General features: G+C 34.6%; 1 protein-coding gene across 1 annotated transcript in view; it reads right to left on the reverse strand.

The window, feature by feature from the left end:
- LOC111058186 (CCR4-NOT transcription complex subunit 6) overlaps positions 1-22,253 on the reverse strand; it is a 312,139-nt gene that overhangs the window by 100,838 nt on the left and 189,048 nt on the right.

A 22,253-nucleotide genomic window follows, 5' to 3' on the forward strand; every position in this document is an offset into this window, starting at 1 on the left:
GTAGCAAAATTGCCTTGAAAGTATGGCAATTTTATGCATGTATTTTACTCTGTGGTATAGTTGAAGCTTTAATATAGAATAAGTACAATTATTGATCAGGCACAATAAGTGAGTTATTGCATAAATTTCAATGTGAGAATTAACAAGTTGCAAGATGTCATAGTGATTTAATACTTTTTTCAAACAGCAGTAGTATAATTCCTTCTACAGTATCAACAATGTAGCAAAATTGCCTTCAAAGTATGGCAATTTTATGTATGTATTTCACTCTGTGGTATAGTTGAAGCTTAAATATAGAATAAGTACAATTATTGATCAGGCACAATAAGTGAGTTATTGCATAAATTTCAATGTGAGAATTAACAAGTTGCAAGATGTCACAGTGAGAGCAAAAGAAAGGGCACAGTCAATCAGACAATCAAGAATGTATGTACACTTGTTGATGAGAATTATGGGAACAGCTTAATGTTTCTTTAGCTTTGTAACTGAAAGTTATTTTCCAATTAGAATATGATCCCCAATGAAATTGTTGAAATTGTCATTGTAAAAGAAAAAATGACCTGTTTCCATGATTATTAAGAAATTTGTTTCAGTGTATTCCTACTTTAGAGCCTCTCTTTAGGCCTATATTTCTAATAAATATTCCATGATTTAATAACTAATAATGTATATGTTTATATTGATACTTCAACCACATTTGTATAAAACTGGAAAAAGTGAAGCATATAATATCATCTTCGAACGTAACATTTATTGGGAAAAACCCAGGACCCTCTATCCTTTCGGGTATCCTTCCCCCTCATACCTCTTGGAGTTTGCCCCCCCCCCCTAGCAGTTTGGTGAAATGGCGCCACTGACCGGTGTTAATATGGATATGGATATAATATATCCTCCTCAGACCGCTCTGACCGCTGATAATTCTCTGTGTGGACTCAGCATAAGATGTCAATCATAGACAAATATTGGAGCATTTCAATATAGCGTTCAATTACAAATTCAATATGATCAATAATAATTATCGATTCTAATATAATAATAATTCCAACACTTAATAATTCCCAGCATTACATTAACCGTCATCCTAACTATTGAATAAACGTCATGATCAAGAATACTAGTAGTTCTGTGAACAGTAGACCTCGCGCTCAGTAAGTTACATCGACCTGTTGTTATGTTTTCTCAAAAATTGTTAAATAATTTATCAATTTAAAATGTCTATAAAAAATCCTAAATAAATATAGAGCTTTCTGTCCTATCGTACCGTGACGTGTCGTCCCGGAATGTGAGTGTGAGCGCTGTTATCAGGTCTGGCTGCAACTGTCTACTAACGTTGATGGAAAGATACATTTTCAAGATGTTCGTGTTTTTGAACGGGTAGTATTATAGTAAACTGTCTACTAACGTCATAGCCACCTCTAATACAAGGCCCCGGCCTACGATATTGCAACGTCGCAGTGTAGGCCTAGAATCTAAAACATGATTGGTGAAAAAGATCAGCTGGTATTTTTTAAAATCTTATTCACCAATCATGTATTAGATTCTAGGCCTACACTGCGACGTTGCAATATCGTAGGCCGGGGCCTTGTATTAGAGGAGGCTATGCTAACGTTGATGGAAAGATACATTTTCAAGATGTTCGTTGTTTTTGAACGGGTAGTATTATAGTCAACTGTCTACTAACGTTGATGGAAAGATACATTTTCAAGATGTTCGATGTTTTTGAACGGGTAGTATTATAGTCCACTAGACAGCTGATTCATGATAAATAATTCCATAGTCTGATTTTTACTCTAAAGCTCCGTACATATATTCGCGCTTCCAACCAGCACCGAGCACGCTCCTCCCTCGTACCGCCCTCGTACCACCATCGTACCACAGTCGCACCGCTCACGCACCCATCATGAACGTTATGGAAGATGTTAGATCTTCTCGCGTTCCCCGGTCGAACGACTCTTGCTCGCCGGTCGATCATCAATCGCTCTGCTGGAGTGACGTTCAGTTCCTTTTATATTATCCTTGAAATGCAAAATTTCCAAAAACCTTGTATATACGTCGACGCGCAATTTAAAAAGGAACATACCTGTCAAATTTCATGAAAATCTATTAACGCGTTAGGCCGTAAATGCGCAACATAAAAACATATAAACATTTAAACATTCAAACATTCAAACATTCAAACATTCAAACATTCAAACATTCAAACATTCAAACATTTAAACATTCAAACATTCAAACATTCAAACATTCAAACATTCAAACATTCAAACATTCAAACATTCAAACATTCAAACATTCAAACATTCAAACATTCAAACATTCAAACATTTAAACTTTAAGAGAAATGCCAAACCGTCGACTTGAATCTTAGACCTCACTTCGCTCGGTCAATCATAATTCATCATCTTCAACATTGCCTTGAGCGTACACCACGCCACAACTCAAGACGAATTCCTCATAATACCAATTTGAAAACGTATTTCTTTTTCACAAATCTCCAGGAACGATGACCTACAAAAGCAGGAAGCCAAATGCGTTGCCGCGCAGGCAGGAATCATGGCATTCGCTTGACGGACACGAATTTCAGTCATCATGATTATGATACTGTACTTGCAGCCGTGTGCCATACTGACCGCGGCTTAGAAATTACGTAATAGCCGGTCAAAAAACGAACGGTTCCAAGCGTCATAACATTCAATGAACCGGGTTAATGGTGCGGAAAATGGTTGGTCAGATTCATTTCAAACTGACAGCATTCTTGAAAAATAACACTAAAGAGGTGAACGAGTAGTAGTGTATAACGATTCTAGTTCCCTATGATAACACCAAGCTTCCTATTCATCCAGTTCTGACAGTTTGAAGTTAATCTTCAGTGGCGTTAACAAGTTGTTTCATCTATGTCGGATAGAAATAATGGAAATACAGCTAGCCGCAAGCCAGTAATGATTTATTTTCAAAATAATTTACGAAATATAAGTGCAATCACATTCCAATTGCATTGCTATGCAGGGGGAAGGAATTTCAAAACAAATAACATTGGATCCTAATTTTCAAAGTTGAGGATTAGTTCTTATGATCATAGAGAAGAGATTAGCATTAGAAGATATCTCATGGTATGCGTTCATGTTCCAAATTTCGATCTTATGCTATCTTTTCTCTATGTTATGATTCAACGAGAACTTCAATTGTATCAGTACCAACTGATAACATGTTATAAGTTTATAAAGAGTGTTTATGAACTCTTTAACAATACTCTAGGTCATTGTTCCTAAGTAAAAACATACTGTATACTGTACTGTATACCGTTTTCTCCTTGTTTTCTATATAATAAGGTATTACTATCTCCTTGTCTCCTAATTCATACCATTTAAAAAGGAGGTTCTGGTTTAAATACAAGGCATTCACATCATGTTACTATGCTACTACTCTTATAATAAACTTATAACTGTAGGGTGTTTACGAACTCCCTACCCTCCAGGGCATTGTTCCTGGGTGAAAAACATATCTAAATATCATATTTAAATTGTCCGCAAGTCTTCAGTTACTCACACAGCGGTTATTTCGCTTTTTTCACTTATTATTTTTTCTAAATAATGGTTAAACATACAAAATTGAAACTTTGCACATCATTCATAACAACTAGACAAAGCTACAAAGAAATTATTATATTTTTCAAATTCATAAAACAAAATAGCGGCCATTTAAAATTTTGTTTCTTAAATAACTCGGAAACCGTTGGTTTTACAAAAACTTGACAAGAATAACTTTTCTAGTAAATGAAATTATCTATCGATTGATACATAATTTTTAGGATAGGGCCAATATTAACTGGTATATGGCAGCCTTAGTGATAGGTGACCCCTGAAAGTTTGTTGCAGTGCAAAACCAACGCATGCTGATACAGTCGCCTAAATTAGCAACAATCTCTATTTGCATTGCATGTTAATAGTAAGCGATTTAAGGTCATTTCAAACTATAAAATAACGTTACATAACCCTCTAAAGGTGAGTTAATGGTCATAACCGACCACTAAAGCTGTCATATCTCAGTTAATATTGGCCCAATCTTATAACATCTGGTACCAATCGATGGACAATTAAATTTACTAAACAAAGTTATTCCTGTAAAGTTTCTGTAAAACCATCGGTTTCTGAGTTATTTAAGAAACAACATTTTATATGGCCGCCATTTTGTTTTAGGGATTTGAAAAATTATCATAATTTTTTTGTAGCCTTGTCTAGTTTGTTATAAATGATTGTGCAAAGTTTCAATTTCGTATGTTTAACCATTATTTAGAAAAAAAATAATAAGTGAAAAAAGCAAAATGGCCGCTGTGTGAGTAACTGAAGACTTCCGGACAATTTAAATGTGATATTTAGATATGTTTTTTACCCAGGAACAATGCCATAGAGTATTGGTAGGGAGTTCGTTAACACCCTGTATAGAGTAGTTTGTTATAAGTTTATTATAAGAGTAGTAGCATAGTAACATGATGAGAATGCCTTGTATTTAAACCAGAACCTCCTTTTTAAATGGTGTGAATTAGAATACAAGGAGATAGTAATACCTTATTGATATAGAAAACAAGGAGAAAACGGTATACAGTACAGTGTACAATATTCTGTTTTCTTAGGAAATTGAAGTATTATTTTGATTCCACAAAGTTTCCACATTTTCCCATAGGATCAATTATTGGGATGGGATGAATGATAATCCTTATACAGTAATAAGTAAAATTTTGATTTCTCAACATAAATGTATCTCAAAAGAAAATTTGCATCTCATAAATAAAAATATAAATCTCAGAACCCTTTTAAATTATTTTATTTTTAATGATTTATATTTTTATTTATATTAAAAGTAAACCTAAAGAAAAAAGACAATTTGCATCTTATATATTCCGGAAGGTAGTAAAACAAACATTTACAGAGAGATACAAACAGATACCCTGTTCAAACGCTATACAGTACAGTGTACAAATTCTGTTTTCTTACAAAATTGAAGTATTATTTTGATTCCACAAAGTTTTTTTTTTTACCCTGACTTTTGACAGAGAGATACAGATACCCTGGAGAGAATGTGAATAAAAGAAATAAAGATATAAAATTCCTCTATTTTTATTCTATGCAGATTAGATACAGTTTCATTACACTGACAATAGAAAAACATTCATTGCAATACACCACACTTGATAATTACAGGGAACATAACTTTCAGCTTAATAATCTAATCTGCAACTTTTCACAGTTAAACCTGGACATTGTTCCAGTAAAAATAAGTACCGTTGTACAATATCCATCAGCAAACTTTCCACAATAAAACTCGAAGAAATCGTATTTTTACTTGAGCAGCAGCATTCTAAACATATTCCAGGAAATGTTATTCCATCTCAAGATTAATAATTGCACTATGTTATTGCACAGAGATAGAAAAGGAGGAAAATAGTATCATGTGATCAGGAAAACTTCCTCATTCGAAGAAGCAAGACAATTTTCCTGGTGTAGATCCACTTTCTATTCATATGAGCATCCTACACCCGACATTCATTATTAATAACACAGCGTATGCATGATAACTGGAACAATATATGCTTCTACAGATATGGTTGAGAGATAAATTTGTCTTGTTAGGAATACCACTCCCATACAAGAAATAATACGTTTTCAACGTTTATTTGAGCTTTCTTTCCATTTAAACAAATCTTGAGGAAAGATGACTACATAAACAGGAAGTTTCAACTGAAATACATTACAAATTTTGTGATGCATAGTTCCAAATAACTAGGAATAAATATAATGATATTATTTCACCTTGATTCCATGATGTTTTAATATTCTTCATCGCAAATAAATATTTCATCACTGTCTAATCTATTACTGATTTGATACGGTCCAAATCTTTAGAAGCTCTTTCAGTGAGATACGCTACAACGTTCAACATTTCCAAAATGTGAGGTCTGAATAGCCCACTATTTTCCCAAAATTCTACTTCAAGTCACCTCAATTAATTTCAAACTCAACGCCGTAACGAGTCTTAGCCAAGCATACTTTTTCTTCAGCTACTAATATCGTTCCAAGGGTTTAGAAATTGCTCATAAATACGGGCCGTAGCATTTGCCTACGGGCCTTGCTATTTAAGAGACGATACTCAATCTATCAACGATAAACATTGATATTTTGAGTGGCATAATTTCATGTAGGTTTCAGTACATCTACATATGTGTAATTTAATCAGAAAGATTCATTAATATAAATTTTTAATTGTTTATTTGTGTAATGTATTATTACAAAATTTGTATTATGAGTTTTTCTGATGAATAAAATCATTACTTAATTATTATAATATAATCAGTTGTTTGGTCAACGTTTTCGTTTTTAAAACATTTCGAAAACCAACATATTGTAATTTAATTGATTATTTGTGTAATGTATTATTAGGAAATATGTATTATGAGTTTTTCTGATAAATGAAATCATTATTTCATTATTATACTAGTAGTTCTGTGAACAGTAGACCTCAAGCAGTATTCTCATCCACAAGTACCTGATTGAAACTATAGACCTTATGAAAATACAGCAATAGACTGGCTTCTCCACACATCTGTGTAATCCACTTGTCAGCTGATTTATGATGAATAATTATTCTTTAGTCTGATTTTTACTCAAATATTGGCGTACGAAGGAGGCTCCTTTCTCCTCTTATATTATCCTTGAAATGCAAAATTTCCAAAAACCTTGTATATACGTCGACGCGCAATTAAAAAAGGAACATACGTGTCAAATTCCATGAAAATCTATTACCGCGTTTCGCCGTAAATGCACAACATATAAACATTTAAACATTCAAACATTAAGAAAAATGCCAAACCGTCGACTTGAATCTTAGACCTCACTTCGCTCGGTCAATTATAATCAGTTGTTTGGTCAACGTTTTCGTTTTTAAAACATTTCGAAAACCAACATATTGCAATTAAAAACAGAAACTCAATCTCCCATTTTACCTTTGAAACATAATTAAACATAACCTTTCGGGTTATATCATTTGCCCTTGTAGGGCAAATGAACGGAAATGTTGAGGAACTAAGACTCTATATATATTTTGTTTTTCATAAACAGGATAGATACGGTAGAGTGTATAAATTTTACATATTCCAAAGAGGAAACACAGACTTTTGAAATGTGAAATGAGATCGATCTAAATCTGAAAGTGGACCGAATAAATCATACGTTTGAAGCCTGTGCATCGATTGATAGTTACCAAAACTTTTATAGGCGTAGCCAATTGAAAAGAAGGGGTAAGTGAAATTATCCGGTCAGCTTTGAAGATCAAACACAGTTGATAATTTCATCGAAAATTCAAAAGCACTATTATTAAAGTGGATGTGGCTGGTAGTCAGAGAGCCCGATCAAACCAGTGATAGGTGGATTCGAAAACGATATAATTAAACTGTCCGAAAACGGTCAACTACACTTTTATGAAGTGAGTGTAACAAGAAAAGAAGCGAGAAAGAAAGTGATGGTTGGGTTGAACGCGTGTAGAGTGCGCGCGGTCGCAAAATTATGGACCGCGCGATACAATGAACATTGGACACGACGAGTAGGCGGGGGATTGTTCGCAACGAAATTAAATTTTATTTGCTCGAACAGCAACGATAATAGAGGGCCGTGTAAAGGGGACAGGTAGAAAATTCTGCCAAGAAATTAAAATAATTATACACAGCTGCCCACGTACTAAACACAAACCAAGTCACAACACACTGATGACCATTCCGATAATATTTCGGAACCGATTATTGAACGTCGTATTTCCGAACCATGCGCGTATTTCCTCACCGGTTTCAATTAAATAACTTCAAATATTTCCGCAAAGTGTTTCTCAAATAATTGCTATAAGCTGCGTTCTCCGAGCGTTCGTGAGTAACCGACTATTGTTGCAGATGGTTAATAATTTCGCACAAACATAACTTTGATGTACCGTACATTTGAAATGGATAAACAGGAAACTCGTTCTGCTACTCACAGATATGGAGGTGATTACACTCAACTCATCACAACACGTATAGTTTTAAAAACGTTTTCTGAGGGCTTTTAACTCGTAGCTTCATAAAACTGGTCACGGTTTACAATAATATGGTTACAAAACATGTATTATTACTTTCCTTGCCCTATTACCATAGGTAAGGAAAGTATTGCTTCCCGAAAAAAATTAAGGTACCCCAATTTCTAAATTTCTATACGTTTCAAGGTCCCCTTAGTCCAAAAAACTGGTTTTTGGGTATTGGTCTGTATGTGTGTGTGTGTGTGTGTGTGTGTGTGTGTATGAGTGTATGTGCGTCTGTGTACACGATATCTCATCTCCCAATTAACGGAATGACTTGAAATTTGGAACTTAAGGTCCTTTCACTATAAGGATCCGACACGAACAATTTCGATCAAATGCAATTCAAGATGGCGGCTAAAACGGCGAAAATGTTGTCAAAAACAGGGTTTTTCGTGATTTGCTCGGAAACGGCTCCAACGATTTTGATCAAATTCATACCTAAAATAGTCATCGATAAGCTCTATCAACTGCCACTAGTCCCATATCTGTAAAAATTTCAGGAGCTTCGCCCCATCGATGTAGATAGATTCCCAATTATCAGGCTTCAGATACAATTGAAACGAAAAAAATCAAGTGGAGTAGATTGAGCATGAAAATCTCTACAATTAATGTTCAGTAACATTTTCACCTAAAATTGAAAATAAGCTTCAAATTCGAGAAAATGTGATTATTCAATTGCAAATTATTGTTGATTCTATTAAATCATTCACTATGAAGATATATCAGACCTCATGTGTGTCTCCAGCGTTATTGCCCTGTCACCAGCTGGCTCAAATCTTTGAATAGTGGACTTAAGATGCGCGGGAACACTAGCGTCAGGTGATCAATTTTCATAACGGCAAGGAAAGTTGTGTGAGTGCGCCACACCAGATTTTTTTTATGGCTTTCTTTTGGAGAGTCTCTCACGGGAAGGTCCCACCTAGCTTGATATGAACCTAACGACGGTTATATTTCAATAGTACAACAATCATAATAATAATTTCTCTGATTGCCAATGAATTGCAACCAGAGGAGTTTATTGACAAAACATATACATAATTATTGTTATATTATACATACAAAATTGCTAATACTAAACTTAGTTCTAATTATGATTCCCCACTATAATAATATGTGTCGGGGTGATCATAATATTCTTTTCTAAAACATGTATAAAAAATTTAATTAGTAATTGTAGTTATAAAGGTTTGAATACAAGGAAGAATAAAACCAATGGTTAAGAGTAATTAAAAATAAAATTGAAAATAACTTCTAGTTGAGTTGTACAAAAACTCAACTTTTAGTTGAGTTATTTTTGGTAAATTGAATAACTTTCTCAACAATTATTATTGATATTGTCAGAAAATTTTTGTTTTATTAGATCAACAATACCATGAAGAATCTATCCTTAAAATCTCATGGTTTTATCTTTCACCAAACTTGAAATGTTCTGGCAAAAAAAATTTGAACTTTAGGCGCTCATATCTCAAAAAGTAATGATCGAAAAAAAATGTTTTCCTGAGAAAACCTTTTAATTTTGATAGCTTGATAGTATACAAATCGGAAAACTTTCGGAAATCGAAAAAAAATGTTTTCCTGAGGAAACTTTTTAATTCTGATAGCTTGATAGTATACAAATCGAAAAACTTTGAAAATATCACCAGTAGAAAGTTTAATTTTAGCCTTTGCACAGCCTTAAATTATAGAAATATACACATCCACAAACCAAAACATCTCAAATAATAGAAATGAACACACCCAAAAATCAAAACATCTCAAATAATACAAATAAACACACCCACAAATAAAAAAAAACACACCCATGAATCACAATTTTTCTAAGATTGCTCTCTTGTTAGAGAATTACTTCTTCCTGCACACGGACAAATCATCAACCAAATTCATTGTATTACTGTATTGTTACACTATTTTTTTGTAGCTATGCTTTTCTTTGAAGAAATATATTTAAATTTTATGTAAACCATACTGAACAACCCACTGGTGTTCTAGAAATAAAAAGAGAATGAAAAAATGTAAAGAATTGGTGTTATTGAACAGTGATTTAAAAAAAACATTTCAAGTGAGATGTCTTCGGGATATATGGAACCAAGCAGTTGAAAATCTGCACAGCTATGATTTACAATCAGAGTACAATGATCACACCTGCCGAAAAAACGCCAACGCCCACCCTTCAAGGTCAGCACAATGAATCACAAAGATTGCTCTTGAAAAGAAATAATAGCCTAATAGAATCAACCATTAGAACCGTGCCAAAAGCTGATCGGTAATGATTATTTTTCATTGTCATTTTTTGTTCATACCAAATGGATTGAATCCATTTGAAATAGTTCGATCGTCAGAAATGAATTATGTTTTGTGAGTACAATAGGACCTTGCTTTGGCTTTGTTGTGCACTCATTTCATTTGTTTGATTCAAGTAATAGACTGCACGTGATCAGGTGAGTTGTTGAATCTGATTTTGTAATCAGAAGGCAGTGTTGCATTAGATAATATCAGAGAAAACTCGTATAATTGTAAAAACTTTTAATTCTGTGATAATATCAGAGACAAGAAATATATAGAGACATATTGTGAATATATAATAAATATGTAGAAATATATATTCTACCTTATGCTTATCCTTTATCTATGATAATATCTTCTGGAACTGGAACTATTTCTATCATAATTTGGTATTTCGTTCATAATTTGGGAGAGACAGTTGTTTCGAACTGAACCGCTCGACCCCTACCCGATCATTCATATAATTATTATGATTTGTGCAACACTCAAAGTGAAAATATTAATGAATATTGTAAACTAGTGGTTCCCTGTCGTTAATGTTTGGTCACCCAGCTTTGGATGTTTGTTAATTTTCGTGATCCATTAAACTCTCACCTGATTGGTCATCATTTCGCAGCTCCTGATAGGTCAACAATTAATCGACACGTAGTTTCAAAGTCTGCCACTACATGGTAGCAGCTACTGGGTGATGTACAACTGACTATAAATAGTCTTGGGGTTCCCACTCCATGGGTGTGTGCTCAGAGAGGGCGGTCAACGGTCAGATCGGTCTTAGGAGGATATAAATAGACATATGTCTATCATCTTGAGATAAACGGAGCTCGGAACGTCTGACGGTCACAGAAAGCGGTCTTAGTAGGATATAGATATAAATATTCATACATCAATAAAAACATAAAGTAACCTTTTATTTAAAACTTTAAAACATTTCAAACGACTATTTTCGGCCTACTTTGGCAATTTTCAAGTTTAAATGCAAAAATAAACAAGTTGATATTAGATAATATATATGTTCATATGCTTATTTTCATGATTTATTTATTCCTTATTAATTATTTTTTGGTTGAAATGATTTAATTTCAATCATATTTTACTTTAAATGTTATCAGAAATAGGATTATCCAAGTCGAATTGAATTATATTTATTAAATTATTCCTATTTTAAAATAGTTGTTAAAATATGGGGGACCGAGCTTCGCTCTGGAGTACAAAAGCATAAAAAATTTATTACGAAAGAAGAAATTATAATAACATTCATAGTTCATACAGAAATGTTCTATCTAATCACAGTAAATTGAGTTTAATTCCCAGAGGAATGCAAAACTTTCGCTCACAAAGGCCCGGTCGCACAAAAGCCGGTTAAATTTTAATCGTGATTAATTTCACGAAAACAAAATCAGAGAAGACCATTTCAAAAAGATGGATCTACTGGAATTAATCAGGATTGAGAATAGCCCGGCTTTTTTGCAACCGGCACCATACCTGATTGAATGATTACAAAAGTTCAACAGCTGAGTCATAATTTTGACACACATGAAACTCGCTCACTCACTTCCATCATCATCAACGAAAATAATTATTATCAGCTGTTTTTCCAAGGATGAATAAAGTATCCTTTAGTGACTTTCAGCGAGTTTTCCCAGGGATGAGACCTGGTGCAATCGAATTTTTAAATTATAAACCTACTATGTTCTAAATTTCGTGAGAATCGTTAGAGCCGTTTTCGAGATCCGGTGAATACAAACAGAAATTGCTCGTTAATAGTATAGGATAGAGTACCCGTATAAGTGAAGTGATTTCATATTTAAACGTATATCCTCTCAAGATATCAGCCGGAACCTTATCAGTAATAGTTGAAAATAAATAAAGAATAAATTGTCAACAAATATAGAAAAACCAAAAATTGCCATTTCTTTCAAATCCCTATTTCACCTATCCATTACAACCAATATTCCACCATTTAACAAATAACTGAAGGAAACTGTCGATAAATTCAAATTGTCAACGAATTCTATTATTGTTAACAAACGGTTGAAATTTCTTTCAAATCCCTATTTCACCTATCCATTACAACCAATATTCCACCAGTTATCAAATAACTGAAGGAAACTGTCGAAAAATTCAAATTGTCAACAAATTCAATTGTTAACAAACGGTTGAAATTTCTTTTAAATCCTTATTCCATTACAACCAATATTCCACCAGTTATCAAATAACTGAAGGAAACTGACAAATTCAAATTGTCAACGAATTCTATTATTGTTAACAAACGGTTGAAATTTCTTTCAAATCCTTGTTCCATTACAACCAATATTCCAGTTATCAAATAACTGAAGGAAACTGACAAATTCAAATTGTCAACTAATTCTATTGTTAACAAACGGTTGAAATTTCTTTCAAATCCTTATTCCATTACAACCAATATTCCACCATTTATCAAATAACTGAAGGAAACTGTCGAAAAATTCAAATTGTCAACAAATTCAATTGTTAACAAACAGTTAGAATTTCTTTCAAATCCCTATAACACCTATCCATTACAACCAATATTCCACCAGTTATCAAATAACTGAAGGAACCTCACCCAATAGCTGGTCAACAAAAACACAGATTGCATGGCGGCACAAAACACAATAAGAAGCGTGCATTATAGTTGATCGCTGACCATACCAGCTACCTAGTTACGCTGTCAGTGAAGTAATCCACTTATTTATAATACAGCCAACAAGATGGACGCTCCTCCGAATTGGAGCATTGAGCTGCACACTTTCTCACGGAGCACCGGCTGAATTTTAATGGCGCATTGTCCTAGTCAACAACAATAATCTGCTACTCCTATAGAAAGCGAGACGGAAAAAGCAATAAACTCCACAATTGTTATCATCGTCCTGCATTTCAACTTTCTCTCCGCTCTCCGAGGAAAATCCAAGTTCTGATCATTTGCTGTTTGTGAATTGAGCGGCGCAATTTAGCATGAGTTGCCTTCCTAATCGGTAATAATCTCGACGAGAATTGATCGAAATCTATCTGCCACTGCCGATCGATTTCATGAGAAGTAGTGTGCCATGATATTATTAGCAGGAGAAAACTATTAAGGATAAACGAGACTTTGATTTCATGAGAAATAGTGTACCCTGATATATGCAGGGAATATAGAATGTAATTCATTCTATGGTTGGTTATATAGGAGCTGGAAACTTCTGGTCAGCTATTCAAAGTAAATGAGACTTCATGAAATCCTATTATATTAAGCGAGCAATTTCTGTATTTATATATCTGGTTATTTTTATATTTGGTTATTTTTATATCTGGTTATTTTTATATTTGGTTATTTTTATATCTGGTTATTATTATATTTGGTTATTTTTATATCTGGTTATTAATGTTTAATGGATCTCGAAAACGGCTCTAACGATTTTCACGAAATTTGGAACATAGTAGGTTTATGAAATGAAAATTCGATTGCACTAGTCTCATCCTTGGGAAAACTCGCTGAACGACATTAAAAGGATAATTCATCCTTGGCTGAAACAGCTGTGGATAGTATAAAAGTGAGTGAGCGAGTGAGTATGTGAAAAATCAAAATATCGCATCCCCGAAATTCATAAGATTACGTATAGCCAGCTGTGAAATATAAACACGATCATTTCAGAGAATTGTGTTCTGTTTATCAATGAATAAAAATAACGAGCGAAGCTCGGTGCACCAATATTGATAACTGAAATTAGCATGAACCTACTTTCATGATAACTAACTTGGAGGTGATGATACGATAAAATACAGAGAGCATGTAGGAAACGTATTTGTCAGTTGAAGAGTACAATGATCAAAGTGGAGGCTAATAGAATTGAAATTGAAAATTATAAAAACTACTGCTGGTCTCATTCTCCAATCTGATTGCTCCTTATTTGGTAAGCGATGAGCTCTGAGCAGATGTCAGTCTCCAAAAAGAAGTGGAAAGATTCCTGGAACCTCTGCAACGCAATGCAACTTTTGTTCTCCTCGGGCGAAGCCAATTAAATCCACGCACTCGAAAACGCTTCGTCATTCAGTTTGAGCGAAAGAAACAAAGTCCCTCCAAAGATCAGAACTTGACACGCACGAAGCATCCTACTTCTGCGAAATCTCGGGACTAGTTTTTGATCGAGTTGCAAAGATGTTTCCACTTTTCAAGGGTAAACGGCAGCTATCATCTTCAAATTACATCTGCATGTCGTGAATAAAGAAATAAATTAAGTATTCCGGATCCTGTTATATGATATGGGGAACACCCATATTTAAATTAACGTGTGAGTTCATCACTAACACAAGCGAAGAACTCTATAAAATGTGGGTTAATACCTTGGGTTAGAAATTATCATTCCTTACTGTTGATAATGATGATACAAAACCATTCTTAACAATTTGAAATCGTTTATAATATCTACACAGCACATCATTCAAGTTTCAATAACATGGAATGTGTGACTTGAATTTTATAAATTTACCAGTTTGAGAATTTTAAGTGGAATCTCATTTCTAAGCAATAAGCATTTTAACAATGAGACAGTCAATAAATTAATGAACAAAGGAATCAATCCTCTTGAGAGTACTATTATTGAAATTTGAATTTTAAAAAACACTTTTGAAGTGAAAATGCACTTACTTTTGTAGTGACGATCGTTTCGACCTGTTGTTGGTCATCACCAGACTGTGGGAATTTACTCAGATGACAAGGTTATGTGTGGTAAGAATTCTAAGCCACCGACATAGCCACCAATCTTGAAATCCTCCTTATCTCACAAAAAGCAGAAAACTCAATGTATTGGAATAATACGAGATTTACAACCACACAAAACAGTTTCCAAACAGTTTCCTAAATGATCAAATAAATTTCTCTTCCCACACACTCTTTGACAAAATAGTCCACAGTTCAAAATTACCGCCTCACCAAGTATCCACCAACCCAACCCCCACCACAACCTATTCCACCACCTTCATCCCTTACCACACATAACCTTGTCATCTGAGTAAATTCCCACAGTCTGATGATGACCAACAACAGGTCGAAACGATCGTTACTAAAAAAGTAAGTGCATTTTCACTTCAAACGTGTTTTTTAAAATTCAAATTTAATTTTAACAGTGAAAAAGTATGGATATATAACAGAGTACTATTATTTCTTCATTTTTGATAGCTGATTACATCTTTGTATTTTCAATATTTTTTCATGTTGACATTTGAGTAACATTTCAATATTTTCAACTAGCGACACTAGAAATTGGTTGAGGCTTTGTTTTCCATAAAGTTTATTTCACTCATAAAGGGTACAATTATTCCAACAATTGCATTGTTACAAATTACAAGTCATATTTCAAGTCGTATATTCATTATAGGAAAATAGACAAAAAGATTGTTTCACTTGATACTTGACGAACAATGAGGGGACTGACAACAACTAGACGGGTGACATTAATTTCATGCTGAATTTCAGTCATCCTGATCAGCTGTTTGATCAACGTTTTTGTTCATTCCGTTTATTATCCACAATATTATTAAAACATTTCGAATAATAGCAGTAATATCGGAGCACCGAGCTTCCCTCGTTATTTTTATCTATTGATAAACAGAACACAATTCTCTAAAATGATCGTGTATATATTTCACAGCTGGCTATACGTCATCTTATGAATTTCGGGGATGCGATATCTTGATTTTTCACATACTCGCTCACTCACTTTTTACTATCCGCAGCTGTTTCAGCTAAGGATAAACTATCCTTTTAATGACGTTCAGCGAGTTTTCCAAGGATGAGACTACTGCAATCGAATCTTTATATCATAAACCTACTATGTTCCAAATTTCGTGAAAATCGTTAGAGCCGTTTTCGAGATCTGTTAAACTTAATAACCAGATATATAAATACAGAGGTTGCTCGCTTAATACTATAGGATATTGTCATAGAAAATCAAAATCACTATCATATCCTTTCACCTTTGAAACATAATTAAACAGGTTTTGTTCATCTTCTAGCTTTATAGGGTGGATGAACTGAAATCTAGAGGAACTGGGACCTTCCCCCAACAACTATGTTTAGCAGCGGCTGTCATAAAATTACCTTTGAAACATAATTAAACAGGTTTTGTTCATCTTCTAGCCTTATAGGGTAGATGAACTGAAATCTAGAGGAACTGGGACCGTCCCCCAACAACTATGTTTAGCAGCGGCTGTCATAAAATTCGCTAAGCTGTGAAAAACGGCGTGAACCATCCAATTACAATACCGACGTTCTAGGACTGCCACAAGCCACCATCAATTAGTCCGTCCTGGGATACTCAAGCCACAAGCTATCATCAATTAGCCCGTTCTGGGAGCGCCACGAGCCGTTTCCGCTCACTCACACAGTTTCCCTCTCTCTCACTTTGTAACGTTTGAGAAGGAGGAAAAGAAAGAGTGAATGAACAGAGAGAGGGTGGAGATACGTTACAGGCTATATGTGTCTCTCACTATCTAACATTTGAGAAAGAGGAAGAGTTATGGAACACAGGGTGGGGATACGGTACAGGCTATATCTGTCTCTCACTATCTAACATTTGAGAAAGAGAAAGAGTTTTGGAACACAGGGTGGGGATCCGGTACATGCTATATCTGTCTCTCACTATCTAACATTTGAGAAAGAGAAAGAGTTTATGAAGAGGGTGGAGATACGGTACAGGCTATATCTGTCTCTCACTATCTAACATTTGAGAAAGAGAAAGAGTTTAGGAACACAGGGTGGAGATACGGTACATACTATATGTGTCTCTCACTATCTAACATTTGAGAAAGAGAAAGAGTTTATGAAGAGGGTGGAGATACGGTACAGGCTATATCTGTCTCTCACTATCTAACATTTGAGAAAGAGAAAGAGTTTATGAAGAGGGTGGGGATACGGTACAGGCTATATCTGTCTCTCACTATCTAACATTTGAGAAAGAGAAAGAGTTTTGGAACACAGGGTGGGGATACGGTGCAGGCTATATCTGTCCCTCACTATCTAACATTTGAGAAAGAGAAGAGTTTATGAAGAGGGTGGAGATACGGTACAGCTATATCTGTCTCTCACTATCTAACATTGAGAAAGAGAAAGAGTTTATGAACAGAGGGTGCGGATACGGTACAGGCTATATCTGTCTCTCACTATCTAACATTTGAGAAATATAAAGAGTTTTTGAAGAGGGTGGGGATACGGTACAGGCTATATCTGTCTCTCACTATCTAACATTTGAGAAAGAGAAAGAGTTTATGAACAGAGGGTGGAGATACGGTACAGACCATAAATTAAGCGACGCTAAGCGGTGATTAGAGCGTACATACGTCGGTAATAATTGCCAAGAATCGCTTTAGTCCATGATGTTAGTGAGGCGGAGGTCTGCAAAAGGAGGAGGAAGAGGATGGTCAATCACGATTGAGGAGGACCAGCGCACCATTCTCGAAAAAGGGCAAGGTCAGGAGGTGGAGGAGGAGGAGAATGAGTGGGAGGAAAGAGTGAGTGAGAGGGAGGCAGTGCTGGAGTAACATATAATTGCAAAAAGTGTGATAGAAGCAGAACAACAAGAGGAAAGAGTACTCGAGAACAGGAAGAAGGTGAAGAACTGTGAGAAGAAGAAAACTAAGAGTAGAAGGAGGAGAAGAACAGGTCGGAGAAGAAGAAGGGGATGAAGGCAAAGAGAACGAGGATAGAGAAAGATTGGTTGATTGGCTACCTTTATAAAAAAAAACCTACGAGGGCGAAGTTAGGGCGCAGCCGGTACTAATGAAAAGAGAGGATAGGCCCTCTCTTACACTTAACCCTCGAGAGAGAGAGAAAGTGAGAAAAAGAGAGATTGATTTCCTTTAAGGGCGAAGTTGGGACTCCAGGTCCTCTCTGCCACACAACCCTTAACACATTTCATACAAATGAATACTATGAATAACAAAATCAAGATAATAAAAATTTTAAAAATGAACAGAACATCTAAACTTTAAATTGATAACTAATACAAAATAATTTTTTTACAAAAATGAATTTTGAAATAAAGATTCAAAACTATAGCTATGAAAAAAGTAGATGATAACATCAGAATGAATTATTATGAACAGAAAATTCATCCATAATAGTTTAAAATCATATTCAAATACTGTATTCATATTGAATGAAAACGACTTGATATTGTCAAAACCACTAATTTATTAAAATAATTTGAGATACTAATTTTGGTTTTACAATCTCTTGTGAACCAAAAGCACTGAGCGGTTTTATAAATAGATAGTAGGGGAAAAGCTCTGCGATTGGCCATTAGCTATCAAGCAATAGAGGCTGAGCTCCACTGTGATTATCCGAGACGAGAGAGGCTCAAATAGGCCTAGTCCAAATAAGGTCGGGGATATATCAAAACCTCGTTAAGGGGCATGTCTAGGAAGGCTGTTCAAAAAGTGTAGTACTAGGTAAATTTAACTGATGAGATGGGGAACGGAGTCAAAAAGCATGCTGGCTCAAAAACATCGGTCTTCATAGCTCTACTCTCTCTCAATCGATGCGCTCTCTCACACATCAGTCTTCTCTTTCTAGAGAAAGAAGTTCATTACTTCAGTAGCACCACTATCACAATTGACACGCGCACTCACTCTCACATCAGTCTTCTATTCCTAGAAAAGTCCATTATTATTATTATTATTATACACTGCATTGTCTACTCATTCTGCGGCTGCTCTAACATGACTGATCTGCTTTTGAGTAGCCTGGCTATTATAGATGGTATTCTATTGCTTCAACAGTGTCATCAAAGAACACTTCATTTGACTAATTCTTCTAAATCGACATACAAGTTCATTAATATATGAGTGCACTATCTATATAATAAAAGCGGAATGGCACTCACTGACTGACTTACTCACTCACTCGCAGAACTAAAAATCTACCAGACCAAAAACGTTCAAATTTGGTAGGTATGTTCAGTTGGCCCTTAGAGGCGCACTAAGAAATCTTTTGGCGATATTTAACTCTAAGGGTGGTTTTTAAGGGTTTAAAGTTCGTCTTTTAGCATGTATATTCTTCTTATTCCAATATCTTAGAATTATAATTGAAATGTCCATACCATATGTTAATATAGAACTATAATCTAGAGAGATCACAGTTGTTCTGTTCCTCTTCGAAACAGTTGTTCTGGTAATTAAATTAATTTTTTTTCAGATTGGCATTGAGTTGAGTTGACTTTGTTAGGTTGGCACCAAGTTGAAGATTGAAATGCATTTATCAAGGACCTCCTAAATACCAATTTATCCAGTACCTCCTAAATACCTATTTAGGATATATACCTATATATACCTATATAGGATAAATACCTATTTAGGAGGTCCTGATTTATCGAGGAAAAATTGATTGGGTACTGCTACTTCAATCAGAGCTATTCCTGGGAATATTATATTACTACTAGCCGTCAGGCTTGCTTCGCTCCCCTGGACCCCCGACTGGATTTTCCAAGAATGAGATCAGCAGGCTCGTTTCGCTCGCCTGCATTTTTCATTTGTGCATTTTTATCATATGTTAGGACGATCCAGTCGGGGGTACAGACTAAATGTCTGGCTAAACGGATATGGCGAGCAAAGCGAGCCTGACGACTAGTATATATAGATACCTACAGTAAGTGCTGAAGGCTGTTAATAAAATGGTTTATGCATAGACAAATAAAAATCATGATTCTTCATTCTTGAGATTTAAATATATTTATTTTGATTCTAGATAGGAATTAATTTTCCAGTAATAATATTGTTTGGAGTACAGGATCAAATATTTCAATGTATTTATGTATATTATCAGGGAAAATCACAAACAAAAAATGATTCCAATAATATAATGAATCAAATTGGTTTTTATTATCCATGATAACATGAAACAGCTGTTATATAGCTAAGGTGAACGTTATATTTTCGAGCTCAAAATTAAGTGGTTTTATTCTTTATTTTGTGAATTTAAAGTTTTTTTTCATGTTTTTACAAAAGTTTTACTATCAATCTATCAAAATTTAAAATTGTTTGTTTTATTCTAATCTATACTCTCAGATTGTGATTTGGTGTAGAAAATGAAATGGACATAACCTATGTATAATATTGCACAATTTGAAACTGAATTAGGAAATTGAAAAAGTTTTGGGCAATAACCTGTTTTTTCTTTCCCGATCATTATATTGTTTGTGGCAATCTAATAAATAAATAAATAATTAACAGGGCACAACAATTCAAATCATACAACAACGCTAAATATTATAACGCTACAATGATTCATAAGCATAGTTTTATTCAGAAGCAAAGTACTTGTGACTGTATTAGCACGATTCAGAACTGGGCTAATATACGGTAGCAAATATTACGAGAAGTACCTAATTCCTGATTCACCAAAACAAGTGCAGATCACCATGTACAACGGCCTGTAAACAACTGAACAATGGACAGTTGATAACTGTCTATTTTTCTATTTTATAAACAATCGAATTCATTTCTGGTCAATTATGAATTAATAGAATCTACCGCGCAGGCGCCAGCAGGCGCCTAAACCCAAAAAAGTTATGATTCATATAAGCATAATTTTATTCAGAAGCAAAGTATTTGTGATTCTGCACGATTCAGAAAACATTCCAAACAAGAAGATCGTCAGTCGTTACAATATTGACCCTATTGGAAACCCCCCCTCACTACAATGACAAGGACGCAGTCTGCGCAATCTCCCCCCCCCACAACGTTACCACTCCTGGACAATGACAATGTACAGTGTCATACTGTACATTAGTTTTTGCATTTCACCTTTCTTCCAATTGAATACTTGTACCCTATTACCACTTCAAAGAAAGTAAATGTAAATAAAAAAAAGTGAACAGAGAATTGGCTTATCTTGGAAATCTTGCAGTATACTAAAAGTATTTTTTTATTGCAGAAATTTTCGTTGAAGCATGAACTATCATTCATTCATATTATCCAATAACTTACTTTTTTCGAGAATTTAGGAATGATTGGTTGTTTTCTAATTACAGTATAAGAAAAAAACATGTAAAACTTGATCTCTCCAAAACTAAATTTTTCCCGGGTAGTTTCATGTAAAGTTCTTGGGTTGAATTTGAATTGCCATGCATGGCCCAACATGGATAATAAAGAATTCGATGAGAGAAGAATGAACCATGTCTCCAAAATAGCTGTACAAATAGAATATAGTACAGATTTTATGTGATATTGAAATGAAATGGGAATAAATAATAATATGGATGTCAAACTACTGTATAAGCATATAGAATAATAGAGCATAATTATATGAATATAGTATATAACATAAAACACAATAGCGCAGACAAGAAGACAGGCAATATTATCTCATTGAACAAAAACAATCAATTGTTTCGACAACCGAAAACCAGTTTTCCGGTTCTCCGGTGTGAGTGTGTGTACTCACAATCATAGCAGTTGGGACTGTGTTAGTGAGTTCGACCACACTTTTTCGAAAGGCTAGTAGGGAATTGAAGCTTTCTCGATTCAGAGTTCTTTGCAGGTACTTCGTTCTAGCGTGTTTCGGACGCTATTTTCCAACCGATAATCATGAAAATGGTACCAAATTGTTCAGAAAGATTTGGACATCTGGCGCCGTACCGCCAAATTTTGATATCACTTATCAATTTTTTCCTATTGAACGTCAAACTTTGCCAAATTTTCTCCAAGTTCATCGAATTTTAAAGTCATTTTATAGTTGGAAAATTGGAATTTGGCGGTACGGCGCCAGATGTCCAAATCTTTCTGAACAATTTGGTACCATTTTCATGATTATCGGTTGGAAAATAGCGTCCGAAACACGCTAGAACGAAGTGCCTGTTTCAGCCCTTTTTCCGAATTAT

Source organism: Nilaparvata lugens, chromosome 1 (genome assembly GCF_014356525.2).
Source record: "Nilaparvata lugens isolate BPH chromosome 1, ASM1435652v1, whole genome shotgun sequence".
NCBI classification, from domain to species: Eukaryota; Metazoa; Arthropoda; class Insecta; order Hemiptera; family Delphacidae; genus Nilaparvata; species Nilaparvata lugens.